Source organism: Nerophis ophidion, linkage group LG05 (genome assembly GCF_033978795.1).
Source record: "Nerophis ophidion isolate RoL-2023_Sa linkage group LG05, RoL_Noph_v1.0, whole genome shotgun sequence".
In the NCBI taxonomy this organism is placed as follows: Eukaryota; Metazoa; Chordata; class Actinopteri; order Syngnathiformes; family Syngnathidae; genus Nerophis; species Nerophis ophidion.
Genome location: NC_084615.1, coordinates 28,702,244 through 28,714,008, shown reverse-complemented (window position 1 = coordinate 28,714,008; position 11,765 = coordinate 28,702,244).

Sequence of the window (11,765 nt, the reverse complement as noted above, 5' to 3'; positions counted from 1 at the left end):
AACCCATATTCAGTTGAATATGCTACAAAGACAACATATTTGATGTTCAAACTGATAAACTTTTTTTTTTGTTGCGAATAATCATTAACTTTAGAATTTGAGGCCAGCAACACGTGACAAAGAAGTTGGGAAAGGTGGCAATAAATACTGATAAAGTTGAGGAATACTCATCAAACACTTATATGGAACATCCCACAGGTGTGCAGACTATTTGGGAACAGGTGGGTGCCATGATTGGGTATAAAAGCAGCTTCCATGAAATGCTAAGTAATTCACAAACAAGGATGGTGCGAGGGTCACCACTTAGTAAGCAAATTGTTGAACAGTTTTGGAACAACATTTCTCAACGAACTATTGCAAGGAATTTAGGGATTTTACCATCTACGGTCTGTATAATCATCAAAAAGTTCAGAGAATCTTGAAAAATCACTGCACATAAGCGATGACATTATGGTCTTTTGAGCCCTCCAGCAGTACTGCATCAAAAACCGACATCAGTGTGTAAAGGATATCACCACATGGGCTCAAGAACACTTCATGAAACCACTGTCAGTAACTACAGTTGGTCACTACTTCTGTAAGTGCAAGTTAAAACTCTGCTATGCAAAGCACAACCCATTTATCAACAACACCAAGGAAGGCCGCTGGCTTTGCTGGGCCCGAGATAATCTAAGATGGACTGATACAAAGTGGAAAGGTGTTCTGTGGTCTGACGAGGCCACATTTCAAATTATATTTGGAAACAGAGGACGTGGTGTCCTCCAGGACAAAGAGGAAAATAACCATTCGGATTGTTATAGGCGCAAAAGCCAGCATCTGTGGTGTATGGGGGTGCATACGTGCCCAGGGCATGGGTAACTTACACATCTGTGAAGGCACCGTTAATGCTGAAAGGTCCATACAGGTTTTGGAGCAACATACGTTGTCACCCAAACAACGTTATCATGGACGCCCCTGCTTATTTCAGCAAGACAAGTATTACAACAGCGTGGCTTGGTAAAAAAAGAGTGTGGGTACTTTCCTGGCCCGCCTGCAGTCCAGACCTGTCTCCCTTAGAAAATGTTTGGCGCATTATGAAGCAAAAAATACGACAGGGGAGACCCCAGACTGTTGAAAGACTGAAGCTCTACATAAAACAAGAATAGGAAAGAATTCGACTTTCAAAGCTTCATCAATTAGTTTCCTCAGTTCCCAAACGTTTATCGAGTGTTGTTAAAAGAAAAGGTGATGTAACACAGTGGTGAAAATGTCATTTCCCAACTACTTTGGCACATGTTGCAGCCATGAAATTCTAAGTTAATTATTATCTGCAAAACAAAATTAAGTTTATGAGTTTGAACATATAATATATTGTCTTTGTAGTGCATTCAATTGAATATGGGTTAAAAAGGGTTTGCAAATCACCGTATTCCGTTTATATTTACATCCAAAACAATTCCCCAAATCATATGGAAACGGGGTGTGTTCGTGTATATATGTACATAAAGGTTTTTTCATATGTATATACATGTTTATACATATATACACATACATATATATGTTCATATACATAAACATATGTATACACGTATATATGAATAAGTATATATATATATATATATATATATATATATATATATATATATATAATATATATAGACATATAATAAAGATGCGCGGATAGGCAATTATATCATCCGCAACCGCATCACTAATGTCGTCATCCACCCGCCATTCACCCGAACCAACATTTTATCAAAACCGCAACCGTCCGCCACCCGCCCGTTGTGATATATTAGGGGTCGGCAACCTTTACCACTCAAAGAGCTATTTCGACCCGTTTTTCAGAGTAAAGAAGACAATGGGAGCCGCAACCATTCTCGCGAATATTTGCTGGTGCTCATCCAGATAACGAGAATAAGGGCGTGCTATGAAGCCATCGCCCTTGACGCCTTCCACAACATGTACAAACTGCTTGCCAGTCCAGCAACATGTTGTACGCAGCTTCAGCAGATACATGTACAAGATTAAAAGGCAAACTGGGTGGTACAGAGTACAATGATGGTTGTGATATAAACAACTTTGACACTGATATGCGCCACACTGTGAAACCACACCAAACAAGAATGACAAACACATTTCGGGAGAACATCCTCACAGTAACACAACATAAACGCAACACAACAAATACCCAGAATCCTTTGCATCCATGAGTATTCCTGACTATATTTTACATCCCCCACGCCCACCACAAACGACGCACGGGGGGGGGGGGGGGATTGGTGCTAGCGGTATATATATATATATATATATATATATATATATATATATATATATATATATCTATATATATATATATATATATATATATAGATATATATATATATATATATATATATATATATATATATATATATATATATATATATTTACAGCGCAACATCAGAGTACTGCTGTATGAACCGTCTTACGGGAGGATGAGCAAGGCAGACAAATGTGGGAACAGGAAGGTAGAAGGTGATGGGGAGTTTGCAGATATTATTTTAAGTTTCACTAACTACTGACAACAACATGTACGTTGGGATTCAAGCAAGCAAACAAATTGAAACGTGATATAAAAAAAAGCACATTCATATTGCTTGTTTTAAGGACAAGTGCCATCTACAGGTCCAGTAAGGAAGCACTTGTTGATGTCTAGTTACAACCATGTATTAATCCAACACAAAATTGTTTATGTACAAAACCCGAAACCAGTGAAGTTGGCGCGTTGTGTAAATGCTCAGTCATTCACAAACAAACCTGGGACGAGGGTCACCACTTTGAGGACAAATGCGTGAGCAAATTGTCCGACAATTTAAGAACAACATTTCTCAACAAGCTATTGCAAGGAATTTAGGGATTTCACCATCTACGGTTTGTGATATCATCAAAAGGTTCAGAGAATCTGGAGAAATCACTGCACATAAGCGACTAAGCATGTCACCTTCGATCCCTCAGGCGATACCGCATCAAAAAGCGACATCAGTGTGTAAAGGATATCACCAAATGGGCTCAGGAACACTTCAGAAAACCACTGTCAGTAGCTACAGTTTGTCGCTACATCTGTAAGTGCAAGTTAAAGCTCTACTATTCAAAGCCAAAGCCATTTATCAACAACACCCAGAAACGATGCCTGCTTCGCTGGGCCTGAGCTCATCTAAGATGGACTGATGCAAAGTTGAAAAGTGTTCTGTGGTCTGACAGTTAAAAAAAACTAAAAAGTGGGCGCAAAGGAGCGTCTTTTCGTGTCTTTCTCGTGATCTACGGGTCTAAGTTAAATGTCGAAGTTGACCAACTACTCGGTTTATGGTCACACCCTTCTACCATACAAATGAGAAGCATGATTTATAATCTAGAATTAACTTTTACCAACTCAGAAGCAATGCAGTAGCTCACCGGCTTAGTATGGCAATAGTTGCATAATCATATGCATAAACATAATTTTTATTTCCATAATCCCTGTGATAGCGCTTACAATAACAATATTGCTAATACCTGGTTAATATGCAGGCCATAATATTGTTGGCGGTTTATGGATGGGTGCAAATTAGAATGCATTAAAAAATGAAAAACATATTTGTTCTTGTTTTACGTAAGTATTGTGAATGATAAACACATTAATAAAAAGTGAGGTTCCCCTTTAATCTACTGCAAATTTGTACCAACTTTTGAAAACTTACCAAAAAATTTTATTTTTATCAATTATTTATGTTATGGTCTCTTTATGTCACTTTAGTGATTGCAGTTTTTGTTGGCAGGTTTTGTTCAAGGAACTAAATGTTACTTGAGTTGCAGGTTTATATTGCATTGAGAAATTTCCTCATTTATTATTCATTTATAAATATATGGAGTGAAATTAAAAAAAACATTTGACTAACACCCAACAATTCATAAGTAAAACAGTGATTTTCTTCAATTAAAAAAATGATTTGAAAGCATAAAAACAATTTTCTGCGAGTAAAAAAAATACACAAAAGTATAAAAACAATGTTTTTTAATTGAAAAAATTATTCACAGGTATGAAAACTATTTTTTGCAAGTAAAACAACAATTCACAACAATAAAAAATGGTTTTCCTCAAGTTAAGATTGTTGGCAGTAATATTTATCCGCGCGTGATCCGCACACTTACACTCAGAGCCACATGCAAATGTATATATTTGTTTAAAGTCATCATACTATCAAAATCTCCTTATTGCCCATGCCTCCTTTAAACATACAATCTGTATTTAAAATAATTTAAGGGCGAGGTTAAAGTGGCTCTTAAGATGCCCCGTGCTGCTCAGCATATACATGGTTTTATCAGTTTTATTCTATTACTCACTTACAGTATATACTTGGAAAAAAATTGAAAATGCTAAAACAAATAAAATAAAAATGTAAGTAAAAAACCAAGTAAATTACTTAAATTATATATTAAAAATACATTGTATGTGAGATGCTGAACAGTTAAAACAAAACCCCAAAAGTAAAAAATTGTGGGGACCAAATCATTGTCATCTGGGTGGGATACTGTGGCTCTGTGAAATACCATACAAGTATGCCCTCTAGTGGCCGTGAGCAACATTACCATGACATTGCTGCAATCTGATTGGATCATCGTGCAAGTGCTGTGATCTTCCGGGAAAGCCATAACATTGCTTTTCTGACCTCGAGGAAAAAAGTCAATCATTGTAAAATGAGATAGGATAGTATGTACAGGTGTCAGGGAACCATCAAACTTTTTTATCAAGCATTTCTCATACAGAGGCAAGTTGTAAACACTAAATGCTGTAGAAAACAAAACAAAACAAAACAAAAGAAGAGAAGAAAACACACATATACAGCACTATTGACCATAAAGAAGCAAAAACAAAACGTGGCATGGCACTGAGAATTTGAGGTAAAATGCCACCTTTGAGGCGTCCACACTGGAAAATAACTCCAATGAACGCCATTTAAAAAAATAAGTGTGTGGTTTTATTCTGCTCCTTTTTAAGCCAGAAATAAAGATTATCAGAAGTCAATCAATCAAACTTTATTTATAAAGCGTTTTTCATACACAGAAGAAATGCTAAGCAAAGTGCTTTACAAAGTTAGAAGCAATACCCCGGTGACCCATATACCCCATTAGATATCAAACACAAACACACACAACATACACACATATCTAACTATATGGACAAATGATAACATGGCTGAGTACAGAGGAGACATGTGAGTAAACACTATCACAGGAGCAATCTGCACCAGGAGGTCATCAGACCATGGCCACCAGGACGCTGACACAAAAGCGCCCTCACAAGCACGGCCGGAAACCCTCTGGCAGATGGCTCCCGCTGAGGAACGATGGAAAATAAAAAGAATAAAACCTAAAAAATAATAAGAACCATGAGTAGAGATAAATAATAAAATACAAGTGAGAAATATTAAAGTTAAAGTTCCAATGATATTCATACACACGTGTTTATCCCCTGGAAGGTGAGGGGAGCAGTGAGCAGTAGCGTGCACCGCGCTCGGAAATCATTTGGTGATTCAACCCCCAATTCCAGCCTTTGATGCTGAGTACTAAGCAGGGAAGTAATGGGTCCCATTTTTTTTTTTGTAGTCTTTGGTATAACTCAACCGGGGTTTGAACTGCTCAGTGGCTTGTGGTTAGAGTGTCCGCCTTGAGATCGGTGAGTCGTGAGTTCAAACCTCGCCCGAGTCATAGCAAAGACTATAAAAATGGGACCCATTACCTCCTTGTTTGACACACTGCATCAAGGGTTAGAATTGGGGGTTAAATCACCAATTCCCGGGCGCGGCCACTGCTGCTGCTCACTGCTCCCCTTAATCAAGGGTGATGGGTCAAATGCAGAGAATAATATCGCCACACCTAGTGTGTGTGTGTGACAAACACCGGTACTTTAACTTTTTAACATCATCTGTGTAGAGATTTACAACAGATGGAAGCATGTACACAGCTGCATTGACTCTGGACTTGATGAAACACAGTGGACCAAAACCAGCAGCTGACATGGCTCCCCAAACCATTGCTGACTGAGGGAACTTCCGTTGTCTAGAGCAATGGTCCCCAACCTTTTTTTTATCCGCGGACCGGTCAACGTTTAATAATTTGTCCCGCGGCCCGGCGGGGGTGAGGGATGCTTTTTTTCTTTGTCATGAAAAAGGGATGTTTTTGTCATGAAAAAGGGAGGTTTTTGTGGTTGGTGAACTAATTGTAAGTGTATATTGTGTTTTTTGTGTTGATTTAATTTAAAAAAATAAATACAATTAATAAAAAATTCTTCTGCGCCCCGGTACCAATCGGGCCACGGCCCGGTGGTTGCGGACCACTGGTCTAGAGTTCAGGAGTGGCTTGACCATGGGAATACGGCTATTGAAGCTGTATCTGTTGAAAAGCTCTCTGGAGATGATGATTTAATTTTCCAGTATGATCTGGCACCTGTCCACAGTACCAACACCACCAGTAACTGGTGTACTGACCATGGCATTACTGTCCTCCATTCGCCTGAAAACTCGCCTGACCTGAATCTCATAGATAATATGTGGGTTATTGTGAAAAAAAAAACTGAAAGACACCAGGCCCAATAATCCAAATGAGCTAAAGGCCGGTACTGAAGCATCCTGGGCATCCATAACACCTATGCAATGCCACAGGCCAATTGCTTCCATGCCACGCCGTATTGATGCAGTAATCCATGCAAAAGGATTCCCAACCAAGTACTGAGTGCAATAATTTATATTTTCAAATGTTTGATTTTATTTTGCTGTTATAAATCTTTTTTTTTTTACTTGGTCTGAGGAAATATTCAAATTTTTTGAGATAGGTTTTTTGAGTTTTCTTAAGCTGTATACCATTTATCGTCACAATATTGTGATTTTCTGAGACACTCCTGTATATACACACACACACATATTTACATATATATATATATATATATATATATATATACATATATATATATATATAAATAAATATATATATATATATATAAATAATATATCTACATATATACATATATATATAAAAAAATATGCGGTCCTCTCCAAGGTTCTCATAGTCATCATTGTCACCGACGTCCCACTGGGTGTGAGATTTCCTTGCCCTTATGTGAGCCTACCGAAGATGTCGTAGTGGTTTGTGTTGTGGTTTGTGCAGCCCTTTGAGACACTAGTGATTTCGGGCTATATAAGTAAACATTGATATATATATATATATATATATATATATATATATATATATATATATATATATATATATATATATGTATATATATATATATATATACACACACACACACACATATACATACATATATACACATACATACATACATATATACACATACTTACATGCATATATACACATACATACACATACATACATATATACATACATATATATATATATATATATATATATATATATATATATATATATATAGGGCTTCACGGTGGCAGAGGGGTTAGTGCGTCTGCCTCACAATACGAAGTTCCTGCAGTCCTGGGTTCTAATCCAGGCTCGGGATCTTTCTGTGTGGAGTTTGCATGTTCTTCCCGTGAATGCGTGGGTTCCCTCCGGGTACTCCGGCTTGCTCCCACTTCCAAAGACATGCACCTGGGGATAGGTTGATTGGCAACACTAAAATTGGCCCTAGTGTGTGAATGTGAGTGTGAATGTTGTCTGTCTATCTGTGTTGGCCCTGCGATGAGGTGGCGACTTGTCCAGGGTGTACCCCGCCTTCCGCCCGATTGTAGCTGAGATAGGCGCCAGCGCCCCCCGTGACCCCAAAAGGGAATAAGCGGTAGAAAATGGATGGATATATATATATATATATATATATATATATATATATATATATATATATATATATATATATATATATATATATATATATATATATATATATACATATATATATATATATATATATATATATATATATATATATACATACACACACACACATACATATAATTCCTCGCGCAGTAATTGACTGAAAACATGACATCCAGTGCACACTCCATCGATTGAAAAATGCATTTTTAGACAATATGATTTGCCTGAGCGGCTAGGAGACACAGAGTAACAAGCAGTAGAAAATGGATTAGAAAGGACAGATTTAAAAAAATAATTTTTTATACTTTTTTAAACTTGGGACTTCCCGAGGGCCGGATTTTGGACGCTGGTGGGCCGGTTTCGGCCCGCGGGCCGTAGTTCGGGGACCGATGCTCTAAACACCAGAAGATTAATAGAAAAAAAAAGAATATACAGTAAATAAATAATAAATAAGTAGAACTAAATACAATCTTGCATAACTAATAGGATGATGGGTAAAATACAAATTACTTCAATAAAAAAATAATATCAGGTAAAAGCCAAGTCAAAAAGGTGGGTCTTAGGCCTGCTTTAAAAAACATGAATGTTCTCCGGAGAGAATAGTAGCCTAATGTGCATGTATGTATGGATCTGTACAATATCAGTAAAAAGTTTGAAGACACTTTAGTGAAAGAAAAGGTGACATAAACTTTGGACTGGTACAGCATTACAGCTGCACAGTTCCAGCCCGTTCAAACAAATACTACTAATGATGATAGTGTGACAATAGCCTGCACATGATGTCACTCCCAGTCTAGCCGGTGTCGTATACAGCTTTCCTACAACCATGTAGTGGACTGGTGACTCACGCATGGCAGACCAATCACATGAGTCAGTGCAGGAGTGTTTGCACTATTATCTCCACTCCATTGGCTTTCGCAGCTCTCCTGTTGGCATTCCTCAAGTGTGACTCATAGCCTGGTTAACCCCACCATCTCCAAACGTGAAGTGGGTTGTCTCAGTCTGCCTACGAAAACAGCAAATGCTGCAAAAACGTAGGCCACATTGACGACTGCGGGGAAAATTGCATGTGTTTTTTGTATTTTTTATTTTTTTTGCATCGGCGTACAGTAGTTGCATTCCTTTTCCGATGCCTGCAGAGTGACTCGGCCGGCCGGGAGTGAGGTCATCGCGGAGGAAGTACCCTGTGAGTAAAAGTGAACTTTGACTGACTGTCTGGGGGGGGGGGTATCCTAGACATGATCCCAGGCACTTGGAACACTCCAGTGGAAGGGGAAGTGTCCACACACTTGATTAGAAGTGGAAATACAGAGTCAACACCAAAGTAATGCTGCCGTTAGCACTTTTTTCACCTTATTTTACATAGCACGCAAAAGTTAATCTGACTTGTCCTTGTACTAAATGTCATGCAGTTTATCAGTGGTTCTCAAACTGTTTCCACCAAGTACCACCTAAGAAAACTTGGCTCTCCAGGTACCACCATAATGACCAACATTTAAAAAAAAAAAACAGTCGCGTAGTAGGTCTAACAATTTATCAAAAACAAGGCAGAGTTTGGACACACCTTTTCATTCAATGCGTTTTCTTTATTTCTATGACTATTTACATTGTAGATTATCACTGAAGGCATAAAAACAACAAATGAACACATGTGGAGTTATGACAAAAAAGGTGAATTAACTGAAAACATGTTTTATATTCTAGTTTCTTCAAAATAGCCACTCTTTGTTGTGATTACTTTTTTTGCAAACTCTTGGCATTCTCTTGATGAGGTGTGTAGTCACCTGAAATGGTGTTCACTTCACAGGTGTACTTGAAGCTCATCGAGAGAATGCCAAGAGTATGCAAAGCAGTAATCAGAGCAAAGGGCGGTTATTTTCATCAGATCTAACATTAAACTTGCTCATTAGATATCATTACTTTAACTATGTCAAGCTTGTTATTAAATAACTAAAACAACCATATTGTATTTACACTATTATAATGTATAATGTCTGTTTTGTTCTGGATATAAAGTCTAAGTTTTTTTAAGTTGCAAAAATACCTATATAGACATATTTATTCCAAACTTCAGGAGAAAATATTTTATTGTTTTGAAACAAACTGAAACTGAACTGAATTGGTAACTTCATTTAAAGTACAAATCATTTGATGAAACTTTGCTGAAGTACAAGTAAAAGCACATGTCTAAATAATAATAAACAAAAATATTTTTAAAAACTAAACATAAGACAAACTTAGTGAAGAATAGGGGGAGAAAAATCTAAAATATATGCATCTTATTTTTCAAAAATAAATTAATTATTTTATATAGAAATGCGAATAAATTGAACATTAAATTCTATTTTTTGATATGGAAGAGTATTATAAAGTTACTCTGCTGCGCTCTAGACAGCACAGACACTCAACAACGGCACATTATTTGCGGATTATAATTACTGGTTTGCAAAAATATTTTTAACCCAATTAGGTGAAATTACATAATCTCCCATGGCACACCAGACAATATCTCATGGTACACTAGTGTGCTGCGGCACAGTGGTTGACAAACACTCCTCCAGCCTTAGACTGCAGATAGTCCCCACACTGTGGAAAACCTCATGCGTGGTCCCCATCCCCAAGTGCGCGCTCCCCAACACGTCGAAGGACTATAGGCCGGGGGCTCTAACCTCCCATATCATGAAGACCACGGAGAGGTTGGTCCTGGAACAACTCCGCCCTACAGTCAAGCCCCACCTGGACCCACTCCAATTCGCCTACCAGCCCCAACTGGGAGTGGAGGACGCAGTTATTTACCTGCTGAACCGAGCCCACGCCCACCTAGACAAGTCTGCAAGCAGTGTGAGGGTCATGTTTTTTGACTTCTCCAGTGCTTTCAATACTATACGGCCTGGGCTACTGGGTGTGAAGTTGGAGAAGATGCAGGTGGAGGCCCCCTTGGTGTCCTGGGTTGTAGATTACCTGACTGACAGACCACAGTACGTTCGACTGCAGGACTGTGTGTCTGACAGGCTGGTCAGCAACGCCGGGGCCCCGCAGGGTACAGTCCTCTCCCCCTTCCTCTTCACCATTTACACCACCGATTTCCACTATCAGTCAGAGTCCTGCCACACGAAGAAGTTTTCTGATGACTTTGCGATACTGGGGTGTATTGAGGATGGTGATGACGAGGAATACAGGGCACTGGTGGAGGACTTTGTCACATGGTGTGGAAAGAACCACCTCCAGCTTAATGTGACGAAGACCAAGGAGCTGGTTGTGGACCTGGGAAAGAGGAGTACTTCAGCGACCCCTGTTTCCATCATAGGGGTCGATGTGGACATGGTAAAGGATTATAAATACCTCGGTGTACACATGGACAACAAGCTGAATGTGTCAAAACACGCGGAGGCCCTCTACAAGAAGGGACAGAGCCGCCTCTACTTCCTCAGTAGGCTAGGATCCTTCAACGTCTGTACAAAGATGTTGAATATGTTCTACGAGTCGGTGGTGGCAGGCGCCTTCTTGTACGCCGTGGCTTGCTGGGGCAGCGGGCTAAGAGTGAGGGACACCAGCAGACTGGACAAGTTGGTAGAGAAGGCCAGTAACGTGGTGGGAGTGGAGCTGGACTCTCTGGCGGTGGTGTCAGAGAGGAGAAGTCTAGCAAAACTCCTAGCCGTTATGGACAACACCTCCCACCCACTACACTCGGACCTTGCGGAGAGAATGAACACGTTCAGTGGAAGGCTCAGACTCCCTAAATGCAACACGGAACGACACAGGAGGTCCTTTATACCGACAGCCATCAGACTGTATAATGGATATGTTCCTTGACTGCACTTAAATGTAGAATATAAGTATATTATATTTATATTGTTCATATGTTATATGTATATAATGTTTTTTTATTATTATCATTGTTTATTGAGAGTGAACTGTGGTGC